Source organism: Talpa occidentalis, unplaced genomic scaffold (genome assembly GCF_014898055.3).
Source record: "Talpa occidentalis isolate TD23 unplaced genomic scaffold, MPIMG_talOcc4v2.1 talOcc4.15, whole genome shotgun sequence".
NCBI classification, from domain to species: Eukaryota; Metazoa; Chordata; class Mammalia; order Eulipotyphla; family Talpidae; genus Talpa; species Talpa occidentalis.
The window spans coordinates 73,437,861-73,458,516 of NW_023601543.1; the positions used below are offsets into that span (position 1 = coordinate 73,437,861).

The window sequence follows — 20,656 nt, forward strand, 5'->3', positions numbered from 1 at the left end:
AGCTGTCCGGGGCCTCTGCAGCGCAGGTTCCGATGCCAGCCAGCTGGCGAGATGCCCACATGGCGCAGTAGACCTTTCCTGACTCGCCCACTGCTCCCTCAGCAGTGTATTTGGTCAGTCTGCCTGTTCTGTTCCCCTCTCTGTCCCTCTGGTGAATCCTCCCACCCCCCTGCACATCTGGACTATATCCTGGTTCTTGTATAATAAAAAAAATCAAATAAATAAAAACCTAAATAAAAATAAATAAAAACTTAAAAAAATATCCAGTTGAACTAGGAACTTACTATTCAGTTGTCCTGAATCAGGTGACTGTATATGTGGCTGCCTTTCAGAATTGGCTAATATTTTCATTGGTTTATTTGTCTTTTTGTCAATATCATGTTTCCTGAGTTACTGTGTTTTTGATATTTGAGAGTGTAATTAACTAAGTTTTGGTCTTCAAAATCGCCCTAGCTATTACTGGCTCTTTGTGTTCCTATGCACTCTTAGAATCAACTTGTCAATTTCCAGGGGTGCTCAGATTACATATAATTTCTGGATATGTCTATGAGATAGTTTCTGGATGATATTACTATCAGTGAAGTAGATCCGCCTCTACCATGTGGAGAGACATCGTTCAATCCTGTGAAAGCCTGACTAGAATAAGAGGCACAGGAAAGAGTAATTCAGTCATCTCGCCCTTGCCTCACTGTTTGAAAAGAGGCATCTCATTTCACCCTCTCTGGCCTTAGAGTGGATTCCTATCATCTGCTCCCCTGGTTCCCAAATCTCCAGGCCTAGACTAAATTGTATCACCAGCTTTACTGGGTCTCTAGCTTGCAGAAAGGAGAATTTGGGAATTCTTAGTTCTTAATCATGCGAGTCAAATTCTCATCATGCATTTTCTTTTTCTCCTCTTCTCTGTGTATGTGTATATATAGTATTATATATGAGTATATAATTACACATTATATATTCATATTATATATGAATATATAATTACACATTATATATTAATATATTTATAACTATATTCCATATAATTATATTTGTATACATTATATACAAACCATAATAAAATTGTCAATTGAGAACAATTTCCTATTTTTAGATAAGAGGATTATTGGTAGATAGAAAGCTGATGGGTTTAGATTGATGGCAAATTCAGAATTAATAAAGGGGACTAACACCAGAGGTGAGTAGATCCTCCAAGGAAACCCTGGGAAGACAAAGCTAAGAGTAAGAAAATTTCAAAGCTAGACTCAGCTGTGGGGTCAATTTTCAAGTTAATTATTTTAAGGACCTTTATTGAGAATGCCCACTCAACTTTATTGAGATCTTTGTGCCTTTCTGACTTTATCATATAAACACAGTAGCTGCCTGTAGTGAATTTTGTCCTCAGAATAAAGTCCAAGAAATGTCTATGGATAAACTAGTCTGTCCTGTAATAAGGTTGCTAGTAAATGTATTGTGGTTTGAGAAGAAAGCTAAGTCAAATTTGAGACAATTCTCATGGGATTGTAAATAGCTAAATGTTGGGCAAAAAGAGAAATATATCAGAGACTTTTATTCCCCGAGTAAAACTCTTTTGTTTAGTAACTTTGGTTTAGCAACCATGCCTGCTTAGCTTCTCCCCATCCATAGAAAGGCCACATAGAAACTGCCACAGAGTATAACCTGTTTACTTACATGGAAATCAGTGGTCAGCCTTTATTATGGGAAAGTCCTTTTGGAGAAACAGAATGACCACCGATATGGAACCCAGCATGCCATGTACCAATGCCAATTAATGTTGTACTTCTTTATAAATATTAACAAACAAATATATATGACAGTGCATTTTAGGAAAACACAAAGTGTGAAGGAGATGGACAAAGAACAACAAACAAAATAGCAGAATTAGCAGACAAAAATTCAGAGAAAAAATAATTTGAAGGGAAGAAAATAAGTTAAGCCATATTCATATCCTGAGAGACAACTGAGATGAATATTATTTTCATGAAACTAAAAATCAGCCATGAAAATTAAAAAAGGTCTTTCTTAGATGTAGAATATATTCTTGGAAATTTAAAATTCAATGGTCTGACTAAATTACAAATGTAAACAATTTATGTTTAAATTGCAGACCTAGAAATTCTCAAAATAATTGAGATGAAGTCAAGGAAAACTGTGAGACTTGGTGTAGAGATTGAGGTAGCCCCAGAAGAGAGGAACTAATCAACTAGATAAAAAGTTCTTAAACTGTGAAAATATATAAATTTTCAGATTTAAAGGCCTATTTCCCCAGCAGGATGAATAAAATACTATAATAAGCAGATTTCATCACCAATATTAAAAATAAAAACCTTAAAGATTTTATAGAGGAAAATAAATTTAGAAAGAAAGGAGAAGGATAGGGTAGTGACATTCTCATAAAAAATAAACAATTCAAAGAAAATGAAGCAATAGCTTTAAATTCCTATGAAAAGTAAATATTTTGAAACGAGAATTTTATATACAGACATGTCACTAATCAGTTACAAATGTCAATTTAATATATTTTCAGATACTTAATAACAGAAAATCTAACACCTATGAAAAATTTCCCCAAAGATAGTTCCACAAAATAGGAAACGTATGCATGAAAGATGCCAACACGTAATATAAGGGACATTGACATCGGAGTATGACCTAGAAGAGTAAAGAAAATTAAAAATAAATGGAAGAAAATCTGTTCTATGGTATAGTATTTTTTTTTTCCTGTCAGCAGGAAATAATTATGATTAAATAGTAATTGTCAATCTGATGATCCCAAGTGGCATTTAATTCTGACATTTATATGATTAAAGGGAAACTGCCCTTTATAGCTTTTCATGAGTTAATACCAACATATAGAGTAAACTTTTAAGGACTGGAGAAAAATAAGTGTAAATATTATAAATGTCACATCACAAATATATGCTGAATGAAATTGGCAAGTGTGGAAATGAAAGGTGCAAAGAAAGAAATTAGATTTAATTTACTCTTTTAATACTAGGGAACTATTTTCTAGAGATTAGATATTAAGAAATGAAAATTCTCAAGTACATTGTTAAAAAATTTAAAAAAGCAACCAGCAGACAGGTGGGAGATAATGTAAAGGCAACATTATCTTTCCTAGAAAAAGAAACAGTGTAAACTGTATACATTTTATATTAGGTAAAAAAAAAAAAGTATTTTGAAATTATAATGGTAATTACCCTAAGAGCTAAATTCAATAACCATTAACCGTGGATGACTCTAAACGGTGTGTGTGGGGGTGAGAGTTTTAAAAGTCTCTTCTATAATATTTTTCTTTAATATCTACATGTATTTTATTTATATTAAACCAATTTAATAAGGTTGAACCTACCAATAAGTTGTCAAAAACCATCTTAATTAAAATTGCATGATACCAGTCTGATGATGAACAAATGGGCTATTAAAGCAAAAAGAGAAGCTCCTGAGACTGTTGAGAAAGTTGTTGGCAAATGAAGTACTTCGAAGCTGCCAGGCAGGGTATTTAGATTAGTGATAATATAGAGCTATTTCTCATGAAACTTGTGAATATATATATATATATTTTTTTTTTTTTACATTGGGGAAGATTTTATAGGCATGAACACAATGGAAAGTCACAAAATGGTAAATATTGTTAAATGTGATTTAAAAAATATATACTACAAAGAGGAGACAAAATATAAATGTGCAGAAAAATTTTATCAAATGAATAAAGGATGCTGACATTATAAAAGCATATTTACAGAGCAACAGAAACTAACTTTCATATAAAGAACAAAATAATTAGCTGACAATTTATGAAAGAATAGGGATGACTAGTAAATACCTGAAAAGATAATCATTCTCAAGTTAATATCTACAAATTTTTTTTTCAAAAGTCATTTGAGATCATCAGGTGGGCAAACATTGAAGCTATGAACACGAGCACGTTTTGGACGACAGCTATTCTTTTCACCTTTTGTAGGAGTACATATAAACATAGTCTTTCTGAAAAACCCATTTGCAATGAATTTTTAAAATACTTTTTTTTAATCATTGACAATTTTTTTCTTTTTTTTTCTTTTTTTTATATTTAAATATTTTGTTTTATATAATTATTACATATTTTTTCATCTTTGCACAATGTATGCATTTTCATTTTGGTTATATTCCCCATACAATTGCACCTCCCCCCTTATTTTGACTCTAGTCCTTCCTTTCCCCACCCCTCCGTCACCGCCCTCCCCGTAGTGTCTCTGGTTTATAATTGCTTGTTGATTTTGATTTTTACTTTGTATTGATTAGTCTTTTCCCTGGTCTCTTATTTAGGTTTTCTAAATTCCTGCTATGAGTGAGACCATCTGGTATTTTTCTTTTTCTTTCTGATTTATTTTGCCGAGCATGATCCCTTCCAGCTCCATCCATGTTGCTGCAAACTGCATGTGTTTATCTTTTTTGATTGCTGAGTAATATTCCATTGTGTATATGTACCACATCTTCTTGATCCAGTCATCTATTTTTGGGGAAACAACCCAAATGCCCAAAAATAGAATTTTTAAAATTCTTTTTTTAACTTTAACCTTATAATATATATATATATATATATATTATATATATATATATATATATATATATATATATATATATATATATATATATAATCTGCAAAGAATGGTGTTTTAGTATTTTGATTCCAATTTGGATTTCTTTTAAGATTTTTTAATTTTAATTAATTAATTAATATATATATACATTTTTATTTTTATATTCCCCATACAATTGTGACTCCCTTATTTTGACCCCAATCCCTCCCTTCCCTTCCCCCCACCCCCCATAGAGTGTCTCTGGTTCATAGTTGTTTGTTGATTTTGATATTTTCTTTCTTAGAGTTATTCTTTTTCCTGGCCCCTTATTTAAGTTTTCTAGATTCCTGCTATGAGTGAGACCATCCGGTATTTTTCTTTTTCTTTCTGGCTTATTTTGCTGAGCATGATCCCTTCCAGCACCATCCATGTTGCTGCAAATTGCATGTGTTTATCTTTTTTGAATGCTGAGTAATATTCCATGGTGTATATGTACCACATCTTCTTGATCCAGTCATCTATTTTTGGGCATTTGGGTTGTTTCCAAAGCTTAGCTATTGTAAATAGTGCTGCTATAAACATAGGGGTGCAGGTGCTCTTTGGAATTGATGTTTCTGTGTCCTAAGGGCGTTTCTCCCCAGTCCTATGCATGCTCTTAAAGACATTCACAAAATGGACATTATACTACTATGCCAATTAGAATAACAAAACAGTGGAAATAGCATCTCCAAGAAGGAAAAATGTCTCAACGAATTAAGAAAAATGTATTTTCTTAAGAAAATGGAACCTGAAGTAAAAATTATATTCCTTAAATTTCAATGGGAAGGTGACAGACCAGTGCAGTAAAGGTGAGGGAAAAAGGGAAATGAGTTAAGCTCCAAAGCCGGCCATGAAGAGACAGAAGGCTCTGGAGGCTTGTTCACTTAGCATATGACACTAGCCAGGGAGGGGAACAAGTCTTCATAATAGTCTGCAGAAGAAAGACAGGAGGGTTACTTATCTGCCCTGCTCCCTACTGCTTCTTATTTCTTGTCGCCCAAAGTTGATCTCAGAGTAGCTAATTCCCCCACTAATATGGTGACCATTCTGGAAGGTGGGTTCTGATTTTCACAATGTATGTTTCATCCAAGTTGAGAAATGAGAAGCATGACCTCAATGATTTTGCTACCAGCTAAGGAAGTGAAACAAAGACATGGTTAGAGATATATCAAAAGGCACACAAGTTTGGAGTCACATTAAAATCTAGATGAGTAATTATCATTATTAATGCATTCAATTTTTAGAAAATTCTTTGAGGTGAATATTATTTTTGGTACCCATTTTACAGATGAAAAACTGAAGTAAAAATGTCAAACAACTGGTGAGTGGCAAATCTAGTTTCTTAAGTAAAGAAAGATAGCTCCATTGTAATCTATACTATCTTTCATTATGATTTGGGCAATTGCTGGAAAAATAAAATCATACATTACATGGAAAATATTCTGCAATGAAGTTCTCTACTTCTCTCTGGTGCAGATGCCTATTTCTAGCTGACTGTGGTACAGCTATCTACAGAGCTGAGATCTTACATCTGTAGTATGGTCCTTCTTTATATGAAGTACTGCCCAAGCCATGAAAATGAAGTAATCATGTTGATTTATTTGTTCACAACCTCATTGCTGTTTTATTTCTTAGTACACTTCTTATAGATAGTGCTACTAAATAATTTAACCTTTAAGTCTTTTCATTTTACCTTTCCCAGATTTAATGCCAGAACATATGACATTGATATAGACAAGTTAATAATAACATTTGAAACATACACAGATTTTGAATTTTCAGTTTACTACTCATTTGAAAAAAATTCTAAATCATATTTTTACCAATAACATGCAAACTAAGAAATATAAGGAATCTAATTTATGCAATCATTCAATTATGAATTTATAATATAAATCATTATTTACCAGTGGTTAATTTTAGTTATGATTTCAGAAGTTTAGTGATTCCATTTCATTTAACTATAGAGAGGAAGACAAAATAAGACTGAAACGAATTGACAGAAATTAAACTATTTCCAGAGGCTGGCATGGAACTCTTATCTTCAATATCATCTGGACAACTGGAGAAAAATGGAAAAATAAGGAAAGATAAAACTGATGAGTAAGATGTCTTCCCCTCAAAAGTAGGCTATTGACAGAAAATTCTATTTTTTAATTAGAAGGAAATATATAGATTCAGTATTATGAGGTCTTGACATGCTCTTGGGTTATATGTCTATACTGCAAATGAATATAGAGGGAAAGAGGACTTTTGCTTTGACAGGTACAGGAAATTCCTGTGGTTTCTTAACTAAGCTCTCTGTGTTTTAAAATGAAATGAAATATTTGTGGACAAAAATAACCAAGCAAGTATCTCAAACAACCCCAAGTAAAGTCAATCGATGAGTAGTGTTTGTATTCCTGAAATTAAGATTAATAATGGTAACATTGGAAAAGGCATATGTTGGATTTTTCAAATGAAAAGATGAGCTTGTTGAAGAATCAGACTTGACAGCTTGGTATATCTGAATGGAAAAGCAAAAACCACAGTTTTAGAGAAGACTTTGATTTTTTCATTTGATATTTAGAGTATTGAATATTACTGAACATTCACTATTGTGATACTCAAAATAGCACAATATATTGATTGTTGTTTTATTATTGTATATTTAGATTTTGTCAGATTTCCTAATATGATACTAGGATATCTTTAAATCTAAATCTTTATATGTCTGATCATTTCCTTAGGACAAATTTCCTTAGGACAAGTGGTTTATTGTGATACTGACTATAGATGATGTAAAAGTAATTTCCAGGGCCTCCCTGGTGGTGCAGCAGGTTGAACACAGCCCTGTGAAGCAGTTCTCAGTGTTTGCAGCGCGGGTTCAATTCCTGGCCAGCCAGGGAGATTCCCACATGGCGCCGTAGACCTTTCCTGTTGCTCCTGCTACTCCCATCAACAGTGCTTTCAGTCTGTCTGCCTGTTCTGCTTCCCACTCTGTCTCTGGTGAATCTTCTCACCCTTCCGCGCCTCTGACCTGTACCCCAGCTATTGTATAAATAAAAAGATAAATCTTTAAAAAAAAAGTAATTTCCAATAGCCAGTTAAAAGAGTAAGTTGTGACATAGTTATCATTTTTTGAGCAGCATGACTTAATCATACAAAGAATTTTATCTGATATTCTGGTTGTCTCTCCAGTTGAGTTATTTAACTTGGAAAACCCCACATAGTTGAATTTGCAATTTCCATTTGAAAGATCTGTACATTTGTCTGTGACACCTACACTGACTACGCTGACTCAAAATGTTCTTTTTTAAAAAAATGTTTTTAAGGGACTTTTTAATTATATTTTTAGAGAATATGTCTGTCACCTGTCAGACAATGTGATTAAAGACAGGAGAAATTGCCTGTTTGCTTGATGTAGAGTAGAGTGTATTCTAAACTAAAAAAACATATTTGTGATCAAATTCATGTGCTATAAACTGCTAGCTTTAAGAATAAAATTATACACTTTATATTTTATTTTATTTCATTTTTATTAAATTTAGGATGCAAATTAGACCTGGTTATACTTCAGCATGTATGCCTAGAAATTACGCTGTCAGTCCTAAAAGTGGTGACGCTATAATATACACTGTTTACAAAAAACAACAAAGCTAAGGAGCAGAAACAAAATGAGAAAGTCTTAAAGGCCCCATCACTGTTTTTGTGTCATTCTCAGCCTATCAATATTATGACTGGACAGGCACTTCACCAATAACCATCAGGATCAATGAAAGAATAGAGGTTTATTATTTACACGATCTGGAAATTACATAGCTCACCAGAGCCACAGTGAGCTTGTAGGTAGAGACAGAGCTTGCAGAGGCTTGGGGTCCAGCTTTTATTGGGGCTGAGAGTAGTTTTTTTGGGTTTCATGGACTTAGTCTTCATTAGTGAGTTCAGATTATACGAATGTGAATTAAAAGTTCAGGAAAAGAGACAAAAGAAGGAAAAGGGAAAGCAAAGTGTCAGTCCCAGCTGAGCAGTCATCTAAATCAACCAGTGTCTGTAGACGAAAGGAGCTTCAGTGTATATCCCTGTGTGGAGAGGGATGGAGTGTTGGGGTGGGGGTGGTGCTTATCTAGTCATGTGACTCAAGATAGGTTTGAGTTAGCCCTCTTTGAAGTGGATGCCCTTCTGATAGAGATGCCTTAGGATCAAACTTGAATCGTGCATTTGTAAAAAAAAAAAAAAAAAAGTCAATTCTGGCAGCTTACCCTACACATATGCTTGTGGAGAATTTAACCCCAAACTTTTATCCAGGCCTGCAATACTTACCTGGCCACATGATCTTGCTCCTGGACCCCTCTTCAAGTCTATCTCCTACCACTTTTACCTGCATTTGTGTTTCCTAACACCACTACCTTTTTCACAGTCTGTGTCACAGGGAACTTCCTCTAGATATTCACATGGCTCATTCTTTTTAATTTTTTCAGAGCTCCCAAGAAAGGCCTTCCCTAGGAACTTTAACTTATATCTAAGAAAAAGGATAAAGTCACAGTTGAGAGAAGAAGTTTTCAGTACTCCAGTAGAATGGGAATCTTAAATAAAAAAGTAAGTGGGTAAAAGAAAAAAAATGTATTTTTTTCCACAACTGAAATCTGTATACTGATTGCTTTCACTCTATATACACAGTGGCTTATTCTCTGTAAAGGGAATAAAGCTTAAGCTTCAGGGTCATGCTCCTGCACAAGTCCCTGGGTTTCTAAGAGTGCTTAGAGTTGTAATGTTCTCGGAACCAGTTTGCACAGAAAACATTTCTTTATAAGTATTTCTAGAAAATTGTCTAAAGAGACCTCAAAAGAAATGAATCTGAATTGCTAAGTCTCCAGCAATTCCTTGTGAGTTCTCTTTTCATTAAAAGAAATCTGTACACTTTCGAACCTAATTATAAAAATATCATTTTATATTCTTCTTCTTAATAAGGCCATCATATTTTATTAACTTTAGGTTCCATCTAACCTGGACACATGCTTGTATCTGCATACCATTTTTAAAGATTTATTTATTTATGCATACAAGAATTGGGGTGCAAGCCAGAGGTGTGGGGGTGAGAGGATTCACCAGAGAGTGGGAAGCAGAACAGGCAGATTTACAGAAATACACTGCTGAGGGGAGCAGCAGGCAAGTCAAGAGAAGTCTGCTGCGCCATGTGTGTCAGCTTCTTGGCCAACTGGGGATCAAACTTGTGCTGCAGTGGCTGGTGATAGCTTGATATTGCTGTCTTTAACCCCTGTGCTATTAGGGACGTCCTGAATACCATTTTAAAATAATAAACACCAGGGTAATAAATTCCTTGGTCTTTGGGGAGGTATGGCAGACCAAGTAAGGAAAAGTTTTTCAAATCTTACCTTGCTTATCTTCATGATTTTTGCTGTGTCATGTTTTATATTTATTTTTTTTTTTAATTCCCTGAGAGATGGAAGTAAGATTCTCATTTCTTCAAAATAACTTAGCTTCCAATAAACACTTGCCAAAATAAAACAAAATAAGAAATCAAACCAAGTGTTTGGGATTTGGCAGTAAAGGAAGATATGTTACATATTTCTCATTTCCATCACAGCCAAATTTCTATAAAGGTTACTAACATTATTTTTATTTTTTATCTTTCATTGAGGTATAATTTACATATCATAAAATTCACACATTGTGTCATTCAATATTTTTTAGTAAATTTATGAATGTGTGCAACCAGAACCACAATCCAGAAACATTCCTTTCATTTCAACCCTCCCAATTCCCTGGAGAACAAGTACAGGCTATACAATTATTTTAATAATTGTTTTTATTTAAGAACCATTGCCTTCACTTGTTCATCTCTTAGTACTGTCTTCACCTCACCCCTTGTGACTTCTACTGCATTGCTTATTGAACCTTTTTTTGCCATAGTCACTAATAATCTTTTTGTTGTTAAAATGGATGTTTTTCCACTTTTATTTTGCTTCATCTTTCAGCTAACCTTGACATTGTTGGGAATTCATTGCATAATGAGACACTCTTGGCTTTTGTGGCAGTGAGTCTGCCCAGTATCTAGTCTTCCCTTTCCATTTTTCTAGAGGAACTGTATAGATTAGATGTGACCATGTGATCAGGTAAAATATATCAATTACCAAGACCATTTGCATTTGGGGAGGTAATGAGATGTAAGAACTTGGCTAGGCACTTCTGGAAAAAAAATCTTTATTCCTGATATATGTAACTCTTTGCTTCCCTTACCTTGTCCTTCCTGCCAGGAACACAATAGCCTATTGATAGATCATCTCCCTACCATGATAAGAATGGCAAGACAGGGCCTCCCCTGGTGGGGCAGGTGGTTGAGCGCCTTGCTGTGAAGCTGTCCGCAGCCTCTGCAGCGCTGGTTCGATCCAGGCCTGCCAGCGAGGGTCCCATGTGGCGTGGCAGACCTCTCTTGTCTCACCCGCTGCTCCCCTCAGCAGTGTATTTTGTCAGTCTGCCTGTTCTGTTCCCTGCTCTGTCTCTGGTGAATCCTCTCACCCTCCTGCGCATCTGGCCTGTACCCCGATTCTTGTGTAAATAAATAAATAAATCTTAAAAAAAAAAAGAATGGCAAGACATAAAGGAAGAAGTTTCTTCAAATAGTGAAGCCATTAGGTAGCTTTCATAACAGCCACAAGTTGCCTATCTTTGGACTTGTTTAAGTGAGAGGAAACAAACCTGCATCATGTTTAATCTAAAGATACTTTTGGTTTATCTTACCATAATCTGAATACAATCAAAACTAAAATAGCATTGATCTTTTTTTCCTTTCTTTCTCCCTCCAGCCCTTTCTCGCTCCCTCACCCCCTCATTAATAAGACTAAAAGAGCATATATGGGATAAATGAAAGGGAAGAGAAATGCTCATTTTCCTTACTTCATCATGTAGATTTTCATTGTATTAAATTCAGTGAAACAATATATTTTGGCCATTATGAAAGTATTAGACCAAAGCAAAAGAATAGAGAGATTATGTATTGTGAGAAACATTTCAAAATATGGTTTTCATGTTTTTAGTGTTAGAAAAGCAGTGGTGTTTAAAATTGGTTATGGGAGTCAAAACTGAAACAAATGCATGGTGGACACCATAGAAAGGAATAGTGAAAGCCTCCATCATGCTTAGCTAGCATTCTCGTGCCCCAGCACCAGAAGGTAAATCAAGCGGAAGGGGGGAATGGCATTCTCTTTCCAAAAACCTTAACAAACTGCTTAGTATTTTCACCATTGATAGTTTCTGTAATAGTTAAAGGCCTTAGCTATATCCTGTACTTTTCTGTTTTATCTGCCACAAATTTATTTGTGACCTGATTTTATAATGAAGGACAGGGACAAATATCTTCCTATATGTGGCACAGTCTTTATTAGAATGGCTTTCCATGCTAACTTCCCTAGGATTTTTTTTTTTCATGGAAAATTTAGTAAATCCAAAATTCTATTTTCATTAACTGTATGGGGAAAAGCAGGTACCCTAATTATCAAAGAAATAGTAATTATATGGGGTAATGCAAGATTTCCTTTAAGTTTTCAAAAGTTACATGGACATTTTTTCATGTCTTTTGAAAATAATCATGTTTTGTGAATGATACCTCTGAAAACAAATAGTTTATTATTTTCAATATTTTTCCAAGAAATTGAGTAAGAAAATTTTGGAATGCAGCATGTCCTAGGATTTCTTTTTTGTTCAGTGTAATGAATCTATGTATGGGCATTTATTTCAAAATCACACTACTTATAGACATCAGCCAAACTTCCAGGATGATCTCCTGAAGTTCTTAGGGGAAGTCATATCAGCCTCAAAAACAGAGGATACAACCTTGACCAAGGCTGAAGGACTCAGCAGTTTTTTTAGCAGTGTGTCTTCCTAAGAATTCCATTCTTCTGCATTGCCCTCTACCTTTTCAAACATATTTTTGCGGTCTTTATTTTGTTTTTTAAAGATTTATTTTATTTATGCATACAAGAACTGGGGTACAGGCCAGAGGTATGGGGGGTGAGAGGATACACCAGGGAGAGTGGGGAGCAGAGGGGAGCAGCGGGTGAGACAGGAGAGGGTCAGCTCCCTGGCCAGCTGGGGATTGAACTCGTGGTGCAGTGGCTGCCAATAGCTTGATATCTCTGTTTTTAACCCTAGCACCACCAAGGAGGACCCTTGAGGTCTTTAAATAAAGCTGATGCCTCAGAGTAGTTGGCCACAAGCTTATCACCTCACTCTTTGACCGTGGCTGTCTAATCTAGGAGATCAAAATCCCCTAGAATTTGCTAAACATGAGATACTCAACCGCAGCCACTTAAGGTAAATTTTTATAGAGTACCTTAGAATTCAATATTCTTTCTGATATTTTTCTTCTTTGCACTGATGGAACAGAGAGACTTCTTCATTTTGACCTGCTTCCACATCATTTACTTCTCTAATCCTACACTTTAAAGGTAATTTTACACCTTATCTTTTTCATGCTATATATCTTCACATAGTAATCTTTTGTTTCATATTTTGACCCTGTGCTTTGAGCATGGTGCTGTAATCAGATGTGCAAAAGAAGACTCCAAAATGAGAAGACTCCAAAACATCAATAAATGAAGTTCCCCATTTAGTTGTTTCATAGGTGCTAAATCCAATTTGTTATTGAGCTCAGTGAAACCAAATGGTCTGTATAGAGCAAATGTTAACCTATTTTCTCTCACATGCTCACTCTCCACTTAACATTAGTAGGGAAGGGTTATACATATATTTTGGGGTCGTGACATCACATAACTTAGATTTGTAATTTTTTTTTTTTTTTAAATTGTGATAGGTTGGCCTCCCCTGGTGGCACAACAGTTGAGCGCTGGGCTGCAAACCTGCCTGCAGCCTCTGCAGTGCCGGTTCAATCCCTGGCCACCAGCGAGGGTCCCACATGGCGTGCCAACCTCTCCTGCCGCCCACTGCTCCCCTCAGCAGTGTATTTTGCTGGTCTGCCTGTTCTGTTCCCCGCTCTGGCTCTGGTAAATTCTCTCACCCTCCCGCGCTTCTGACTGTACCCAGTGCCTGTATAAATAAATAAATAAATCTTAAAAAAATAAAAAAAATAAATAAAAATTGTGATAGGAGAAGATAATTTTTTAAAAGCATGAAAAAGTATAAATCAAATGAATATTTTTTATATCATAGGCTATTTTGATGAAAGGATAGTAAGACTCCAAAATATTCTGATGAACATGTGGAAGAAGGCAGTGGCAAGAAGTATATAGAATTTCATAATTGAAATTGGTAGTGTTGTTAATTATGAAATTTCTAAAAATCTGAAAGGAGATAAAAATGCAAATAGTTACTCCATGAAAGATAAGTCTCGAGCCTCTCATACTACTTATACTTTTCAGTAGAGGAAAGGATTTGCAGTGATGTTATACAATCTGGAGAGCTCTGGATAAGAAAGGAAAGTACAGGGCCTCCCCAGTGGCGCAGCGGGTTGAGCACCATGCTATGAAGCTGTCCACAGCCTCTGCAGCATGGGTTCGATTCTCAGCGATTCCAGGCTGGCCAGGGAGAGACCTACATGGTGCGGCAGACCTCTCTGCCTCGCCCGCTGCTCCCTTCAGCAGTGTCTTTGGTCCATCTGCCTGTTTTGCTCCCTTCTTTGTCTCTGATGAATGCTCTCACCCTCCCGCCCCTGTGACTATATCCCAGTTCTTGTATAAATAAATAAATCTTTAAAAGAAAAAAGAAAGGAAAGTGCCAAAATTACCACAAAATCTACAATTCTGCTGGGAAATAAGTGTGTCCATGCTGAAGCAGAGTGAGAAAAGGGTTACTGAAAAACATAAGACATCTAGACCATGTGTACAAGGAAAAAGTCCTGGAACACCTGCTGCTCTCCACTCTTGTCTCTGGTAAATCCTCTCACCTTCCCATGCCTCTGGCCTGTACCCCAGCTATTGCATAAATAAAAAATAAATATTTAAAAAAATAAAATAAAATAATAAAGAGCTGGAATGGAGAGTAGAAAAGCCAAGGAAAGTTGCAAGATACAGCCAGATGTTCCAAGAATCTATTCAATAAGAAAATTAGAGAGAGGAATAAAATAACAATAAAGTAACATCTGACGGAAATAAAGTTATATGTCTTTAGTGGAAAATTACCCGTCCAGCATATGAATTCTTAGGTAGTGAGAACTTGAGGAGGGTATGGAAAAGCAAACCTGGAAAATTCTTTAGGCTAGATTTGGAAATAGAATACATCACTTCCTCTTACTCCTTTTGTTGTGTGGTTACATATAACTAAAATGGCTCTGCAGTGTAGCTCTGTGTTCACAAACGAGAAAATTTATTTTTTGTAAAAATCTGGTAATCCCTGTATCTGTACTATTCTATACTTCTAATCATACTTTTAAGTCTGTTTGATACATCTAAAAATACCCATTTGGACTCTTCTGCTTTTCCAGGAGGATTCTCTTATGGGTTTTCCTCTGTGACCTTAGATCCCATCCTCAGAAGATCTTGCTAATCTTTTATAATACTTCACCGAATTTGAATCGGGGGTCGTTACCCAGTAATCATTTACTTTTCACATCAGCTGAATAATCATATCTAGAAATACTAGAAATATTTAGTAAACTGAGTTCTTATGTATATATCCATTAATTTATGTATTTATTTTCTTCCTTGCTTGTTTACTGCTCTTGTTTGCATGATCCCAACAATGATTGAAAAGCATCAGATAGATAACAACATGGAAGGATGTAAAAGATGTGTTTGAGATAGTTAAAGGCATAATATGATCCTGTGGTGAGCAACCACTCCGACAGCCCTCAATGATCCACTCCTTGTATTCATCCTTTGAAAATGGATTTGGTTTAGTGGTTCACTTTAATGAATTGAATATGGTGAGGTAATAGGATGTTGCTTAAGAGCTTAGGTTCTGGTAAGTGTCTGTTTTGCACCCTCTTTCATTTAATTGTTTGCTCTGAGGGTAGTCAGCTACCGTATTGTGAGCTGGTTTGTGGAGAGGCCCGCTTGACAAGGAACTGTCATTACTGACCAATAGCTAGGATGGGCCAAAGGCCTTAAGACAGTCACAAAGGTGAGTTCAGAATAAGTTTCTTCCTCACTTGAGCCTTGAATGGTCACAGGTGTGGCTGACACCTTGATTTACACCTTCTCATCAGATACTCTGTGTTAGAGGACCTAATTAAGACACATGCAGTGTCCTAACCTGCAGAAATGTAAAATAAAAAAAAAGTTTGTTATTTAAGCCACTAAATTTTGAGCTAATGTGTTTCACAATTATGGTTAAATAATTGAACCCTCTATTATGTAAAAGAAAAAAAGATACCTGTGCTTCTTATATACATAAAGCATGCTTTACAAAAAGATTCAAGAAGTTGTTAATACTACTTACCTCCAACAAGAGAGTATGAAGAACGGAATGAATTCCAGTTTATACTGTTCGCCACTGTTTGCATATTTTATCAAGAAAATGGATTACTTTTAATTATTATAGTAAAATAGCTAAAGTAACTTGTTTTAATGAGAAAATCACAACTCACATATACTACTTAGAAAAGAATTAGGAATATATTAAAAATCTGTGAGTTGTAGCCTCAATCACACTTAGAAGAAATTTTATAGAGTTAAAACAATTTGATTGGAAAATGAAAATAAAATAAGGAAAACTTTTCTTTACAGGAAAAAAAGAAAACCCAAATAAACTGAATATAAAGCATGTGTAAATATAAAGGCAGAATTTAATGAGGTAAAAAAAAAAATCATTCAAAGCAAACAAAACCCAGTTATCTTACCTACCCAAAAACCCAAAGCCAGCTGTGAAAAGACTGATAAAATATATTTAAAAAAATTGGCAAATATAAGCAACAAAAAAGCATCAAGGCACAAATGTGCAGCAAGAATGAAATAAATGCCCTGATTATAGATTGGAAGCATTCCCATTACTGTTAACAACAAATAAGTATGTGTAGCAACACCACTACCATTCAACATTTTTCAGATCCCAGCAAGTGCAGGAATCGATGGAGAAATAAGTATGACTAGTACAAAACAGCAAGAAACTGATTATTTGATGATAGGATAGTACATATAGGCAATCAGGGAGCAGCTCATTAATAAATGATTAGAACTAATAAGAGAATTTAACAAAGTGACCATTTACAAAAAGCTCATTTGTGATTCCTGCATTAAAACTTATGAACAATCGCTTATTGGTTTCACTCTAATATAGCAATTACCTTAAAATGGCATCTGATTTCAGTGGACAATTATAGCCTTTAATGGTGATTCCATTAGACCCCAGTCTGTACTTTAAAACATAATCTGTACTGACTGAGAAATTGAGGGAGCTATTTCCCTGACTTTTTTTTCCCTTTATACACCATCCTATATGATGTTGGAATGGTCATTTTCTTATGTTAGAGATGCTAATATTCATTACAGAGATGTCTTAGGTTTTTAAAACTGTGTTTCTGAAAGAATGTTTTTAAAAGAGAGTTGGAGCATTGTTATCTATTACAGTAGTTTACAGAAGGCTTCATCTTTGACATTGTAGGAAGAGCCTAAATTTGTGCTGCGCTTAAGTTGTAGGTATAAACAAAATAAATTTTATAAAGCATTTTGGTGGAAATTGCAAATTTCAAACTGAGTCTTAATTAAAATTGACTTGACACTGCATGAAAGTCATGGATGCCTGTTGTCCAAATCAGATACTGGCATCACTTCTGACTCCAGTGGAATGAGGTTTAGCTGCATATAATTTTTTTATCTACCCCGAAGCTACATTTGAATTCCAAATAAAACATTATTAATGGGATTGACAGACAAATTTCTTTAGTTACTATTTTGTTTTAAAAACTGAGTTCCTTAAAAAAGTTGCATTTTTTGGGCCTCCCCGGTGGCGCAGCGGTTGAGCGTTGGGTTGCGAAGCTGCCCGCGGCCTCTGCGGCGCCGGTTCGATCCCCGGCTGCTCCCCGGCCACCAGAGGAGGGTCCCACATGGCGCGCAGACCTCTCCTGCCGCCCGCTGCTCCCCTCAGCAGTGTGCTTCGGTCCTTCTGCCTGCTCTGCTCCCCGCTCTGGCTCTGGTGAATTCTCTCACCCTCCCGCGCTTCTGACTGTACCCAGTGCATGCATAAACAAAACAAACAAACAAACAAACAAATAAATAAATAAAACATGCCTCTATAAAAAAAAAAAAAAGTTGCATTTCCCTAAGCAAGCTTCTTTTTCCACTTTAAGAGGTTCAGTTGTCTTGTCTTTTCATAATTACAAAGTTCCCTCCCCTAGGAGTCTAAATGGATGGTTTTACGTTATATTTTACAGAACAAAAATTCAAAGCAATAACTTCTGCTCTCTACACCCATGTTCCCTACACCAAACCTGTCAGTCTTCTTGACTAAATTTGTACCATTTGGTCTGATACTAGGAATGGCCTTTCCTCTGCTGGTTGTAGATGGCACATCCTCAAGGGGTTGAATCCTGGAGTTTTCCACTATTTCCTACAATCATTCATTTCTTTCTCACACCTAGATATTTACTGTTAATAAAAATTACTTTCAAATATCCTCCATCTTAAAAATAAAGTATAACAGTTATCACTTAATCCTGCATCTCATGCTATGAGTCACTTCATTCCTTCTCCTGTCTAGCAAAACTCCTGGAAAGACTTGCTTATACTCATCATTTTACTTCTTGTCCTCCTATAACCCTTCAACTAATGCATTTTGTCTGCCACTCTACCTCTTTTCTAAAGATGTTCATAAAATGTTATTTCATGCAGAGATAAGTTTCCTGTTAAATGATCAGTGTTTTAACAAAAGCAGCTAAATGAATATTTTGTGCAGGTCCTAAATATGAAGTACTTTGCAATTTAGTTTGGTGAAATGTCTCCCTTTAAGAAAATGTCTTTCTTTTAAGAATTTATTAAATGTTGTCCTTTAAAATTTTCTCTTTATTTCAATTTACACTTTTTATTACACTTTTATTAGAGGCAACTTACCAGAAGCACATCAATAGGCAAAATAGAGAAATGATGAAAGAAAGAACATTTTCAAAAGGTCAGAAATAATGAAAGTTACTCAGCCTGCATTGCAATATAAGCAGAAACTTCAAAAACCAAGGGAAACGGATTATATCTACTTAAATGATAAATATTACCAGAATTGCTATGGCCACTAAAGTTAGGAAATTTTCCACAGATTTTTTTTTGACATCTAGTAATTTGTTGTTATATTGAAATAATTTTAGTTTTATAGAAAAGCACAAAGGTAAATACAGAGTTCCTACATACCCTTCATTCAGTTTCCCCTAATGTTAACACTTAAAACACTTCGGTACTTTTGTTAACAGTAAGAAGCCAACACTGGTTTATTACTATTAACTAAACTGTAGACTTTATTTCAGATTTTACCTTGTTGCCAACAGAATGGCCTTTTTCTGTTCCAGTTTCCTATCTAGGATACCATATTACATTTAGTCACCAGGCTGCCTCATACTCGATCATAGTCTATGATAGTTTCTCAGTTTTTCCTGTAGCCTGTGAACTTCAAAGTTTTGAATAGTAATGACTATATACTTTATAGAATGTTCTTCAATTTGGAGTTGTCTAATGTTTTCTTCATGGAAGTACCAAGCTTATAGGTTTGGGGGAAGAATGATCACAATAGCAAACGCTCTTCTTGTGTCTTATAGGAGGCATATGAAATTAATGTGACTTTATTATTGCCCATATTACCAACTTCACTTGGTTGAGTGGTGTTTGTTATTTTCTGTGCTATCAAGTTAATATTTTTCCTTTTTTTTTTACACTCTGTTCTTTGGTTGCAAGATACTAAATCCATCCCATATTCAAATTGACATGGGAATCCAAACTCCATCTTTAAATGAAGGGAGTGTCTACTTACCTTATTTGGAATTATTCTATATGGTGATTTGTCCTTTCTCTCCAATTCATCTATGCATATATTTATATCAGGATGGATTCATGAATATCTCATATTTTAGGGTACAATATAATGTAGCATTAGTATTTTTGTTGTGGCTATTGCTAAATTGTTTCAGCTTTGGCCATGGGGAAACTCTCAATTATTTGATGTGGTTGCTTTTTTTGATTACTCTGCTAAAAAATTATAATGACCCAGATATTCCAGGGACTATTTTCCTCAGCTGACATGTATGACCAACACTGTGAGGAACTGAGTTCCATGACAGGTAACCATTAAGATTTCCCATGCTAGAGCAGAACCTCTCTTACCTACAGTTAGTTGTGCTCCCTAAGTAAGAGAAAAGATTTTGGTCTTAGGAATTATTCTCTTAAGACTGGTCTCTGGTGATTAATAGCCACACTCAATATTTTTTCAAAAAGGTACAATTATGAATTATTGGTGAGTAGTGTATTTGTAGAAACATTTTAAATGTTTTTTGAAATAAACTTGGTTTAACATCAGAACCAAATATTTGTGGGAGAGGGCGGAGAATTTTTCCATATGCTTTCTTAAGTAGTCCCTTCACAAAATAATCTCTGTAGAATTTTAGGGTGATGGAAATACTCTGCATGGTATTGCAGTGGTGGTTACATGAGTCAATACATTTGTCAAAACTTGCAGAATTTTACATCAAGAAGAGTAAGCCTTAATGTATGCAAACTAAAATCAATGTCAAGGGATCTTGAATGGAATACAGTCTATGACAAATGAATATAACTTTATTACAAATAATGTGTGACATAATCTCACTGAAATAAGTGGGAAAAAAAGAAGCTGAGTAACTGTCAAATGGTGTTTTGAAGGACACCAGCTGGTGTCCTAGCTGGTACATTTCTTTCTCCCAGTAATCCAGGTGAAATAATAATTCTCAACTTTCTTTACATACATGTCTCAGGCTAAATAAATAGGTAAATGAATGATGGTGTGAAGTAAGTTTCTTAGTGTTGAAGAAGGACATTATAGATAAGCAGGAGGGAAGCCTAGGTAAACCCTGTGGTACTGAATTAGTCTTGGAGTTACCAGTATGAACTCACAGCTTGCTGAGGAACACACAGAGAGAACACACACACACA

At 35.2% G+C, this 20,656-nt stretch overlaps 1 protein-coding gene across 3 annotated transcripts in view; it reads left to right on the forward strand.

The window, feature by feature from the left end:
• Window positions 1-20,656, forward strand: part of PPP4R3C (protein phosphatase 4 regulatory subunit 3C) — a 382,556-nt gene that overhangs the window by 156,126 nt on the left and 205,774 nt on the right. Inside the window, exon 4 of one of the 3 annotated variants that reach the window (XM_054695806.1) lies at window positions 9,059-9,176. The exons of the other annotated variants lie outside the window; for them this stretch is intronic. The gene's annotated coding sequence lies outside the window, so the exon portion shown is untranslated. The remainder of the gene's footprint in view (window positions 1-9,058; window positions 9,177-20,656) is intronic. 3 annotated transcript variants of the gene reach the window in all.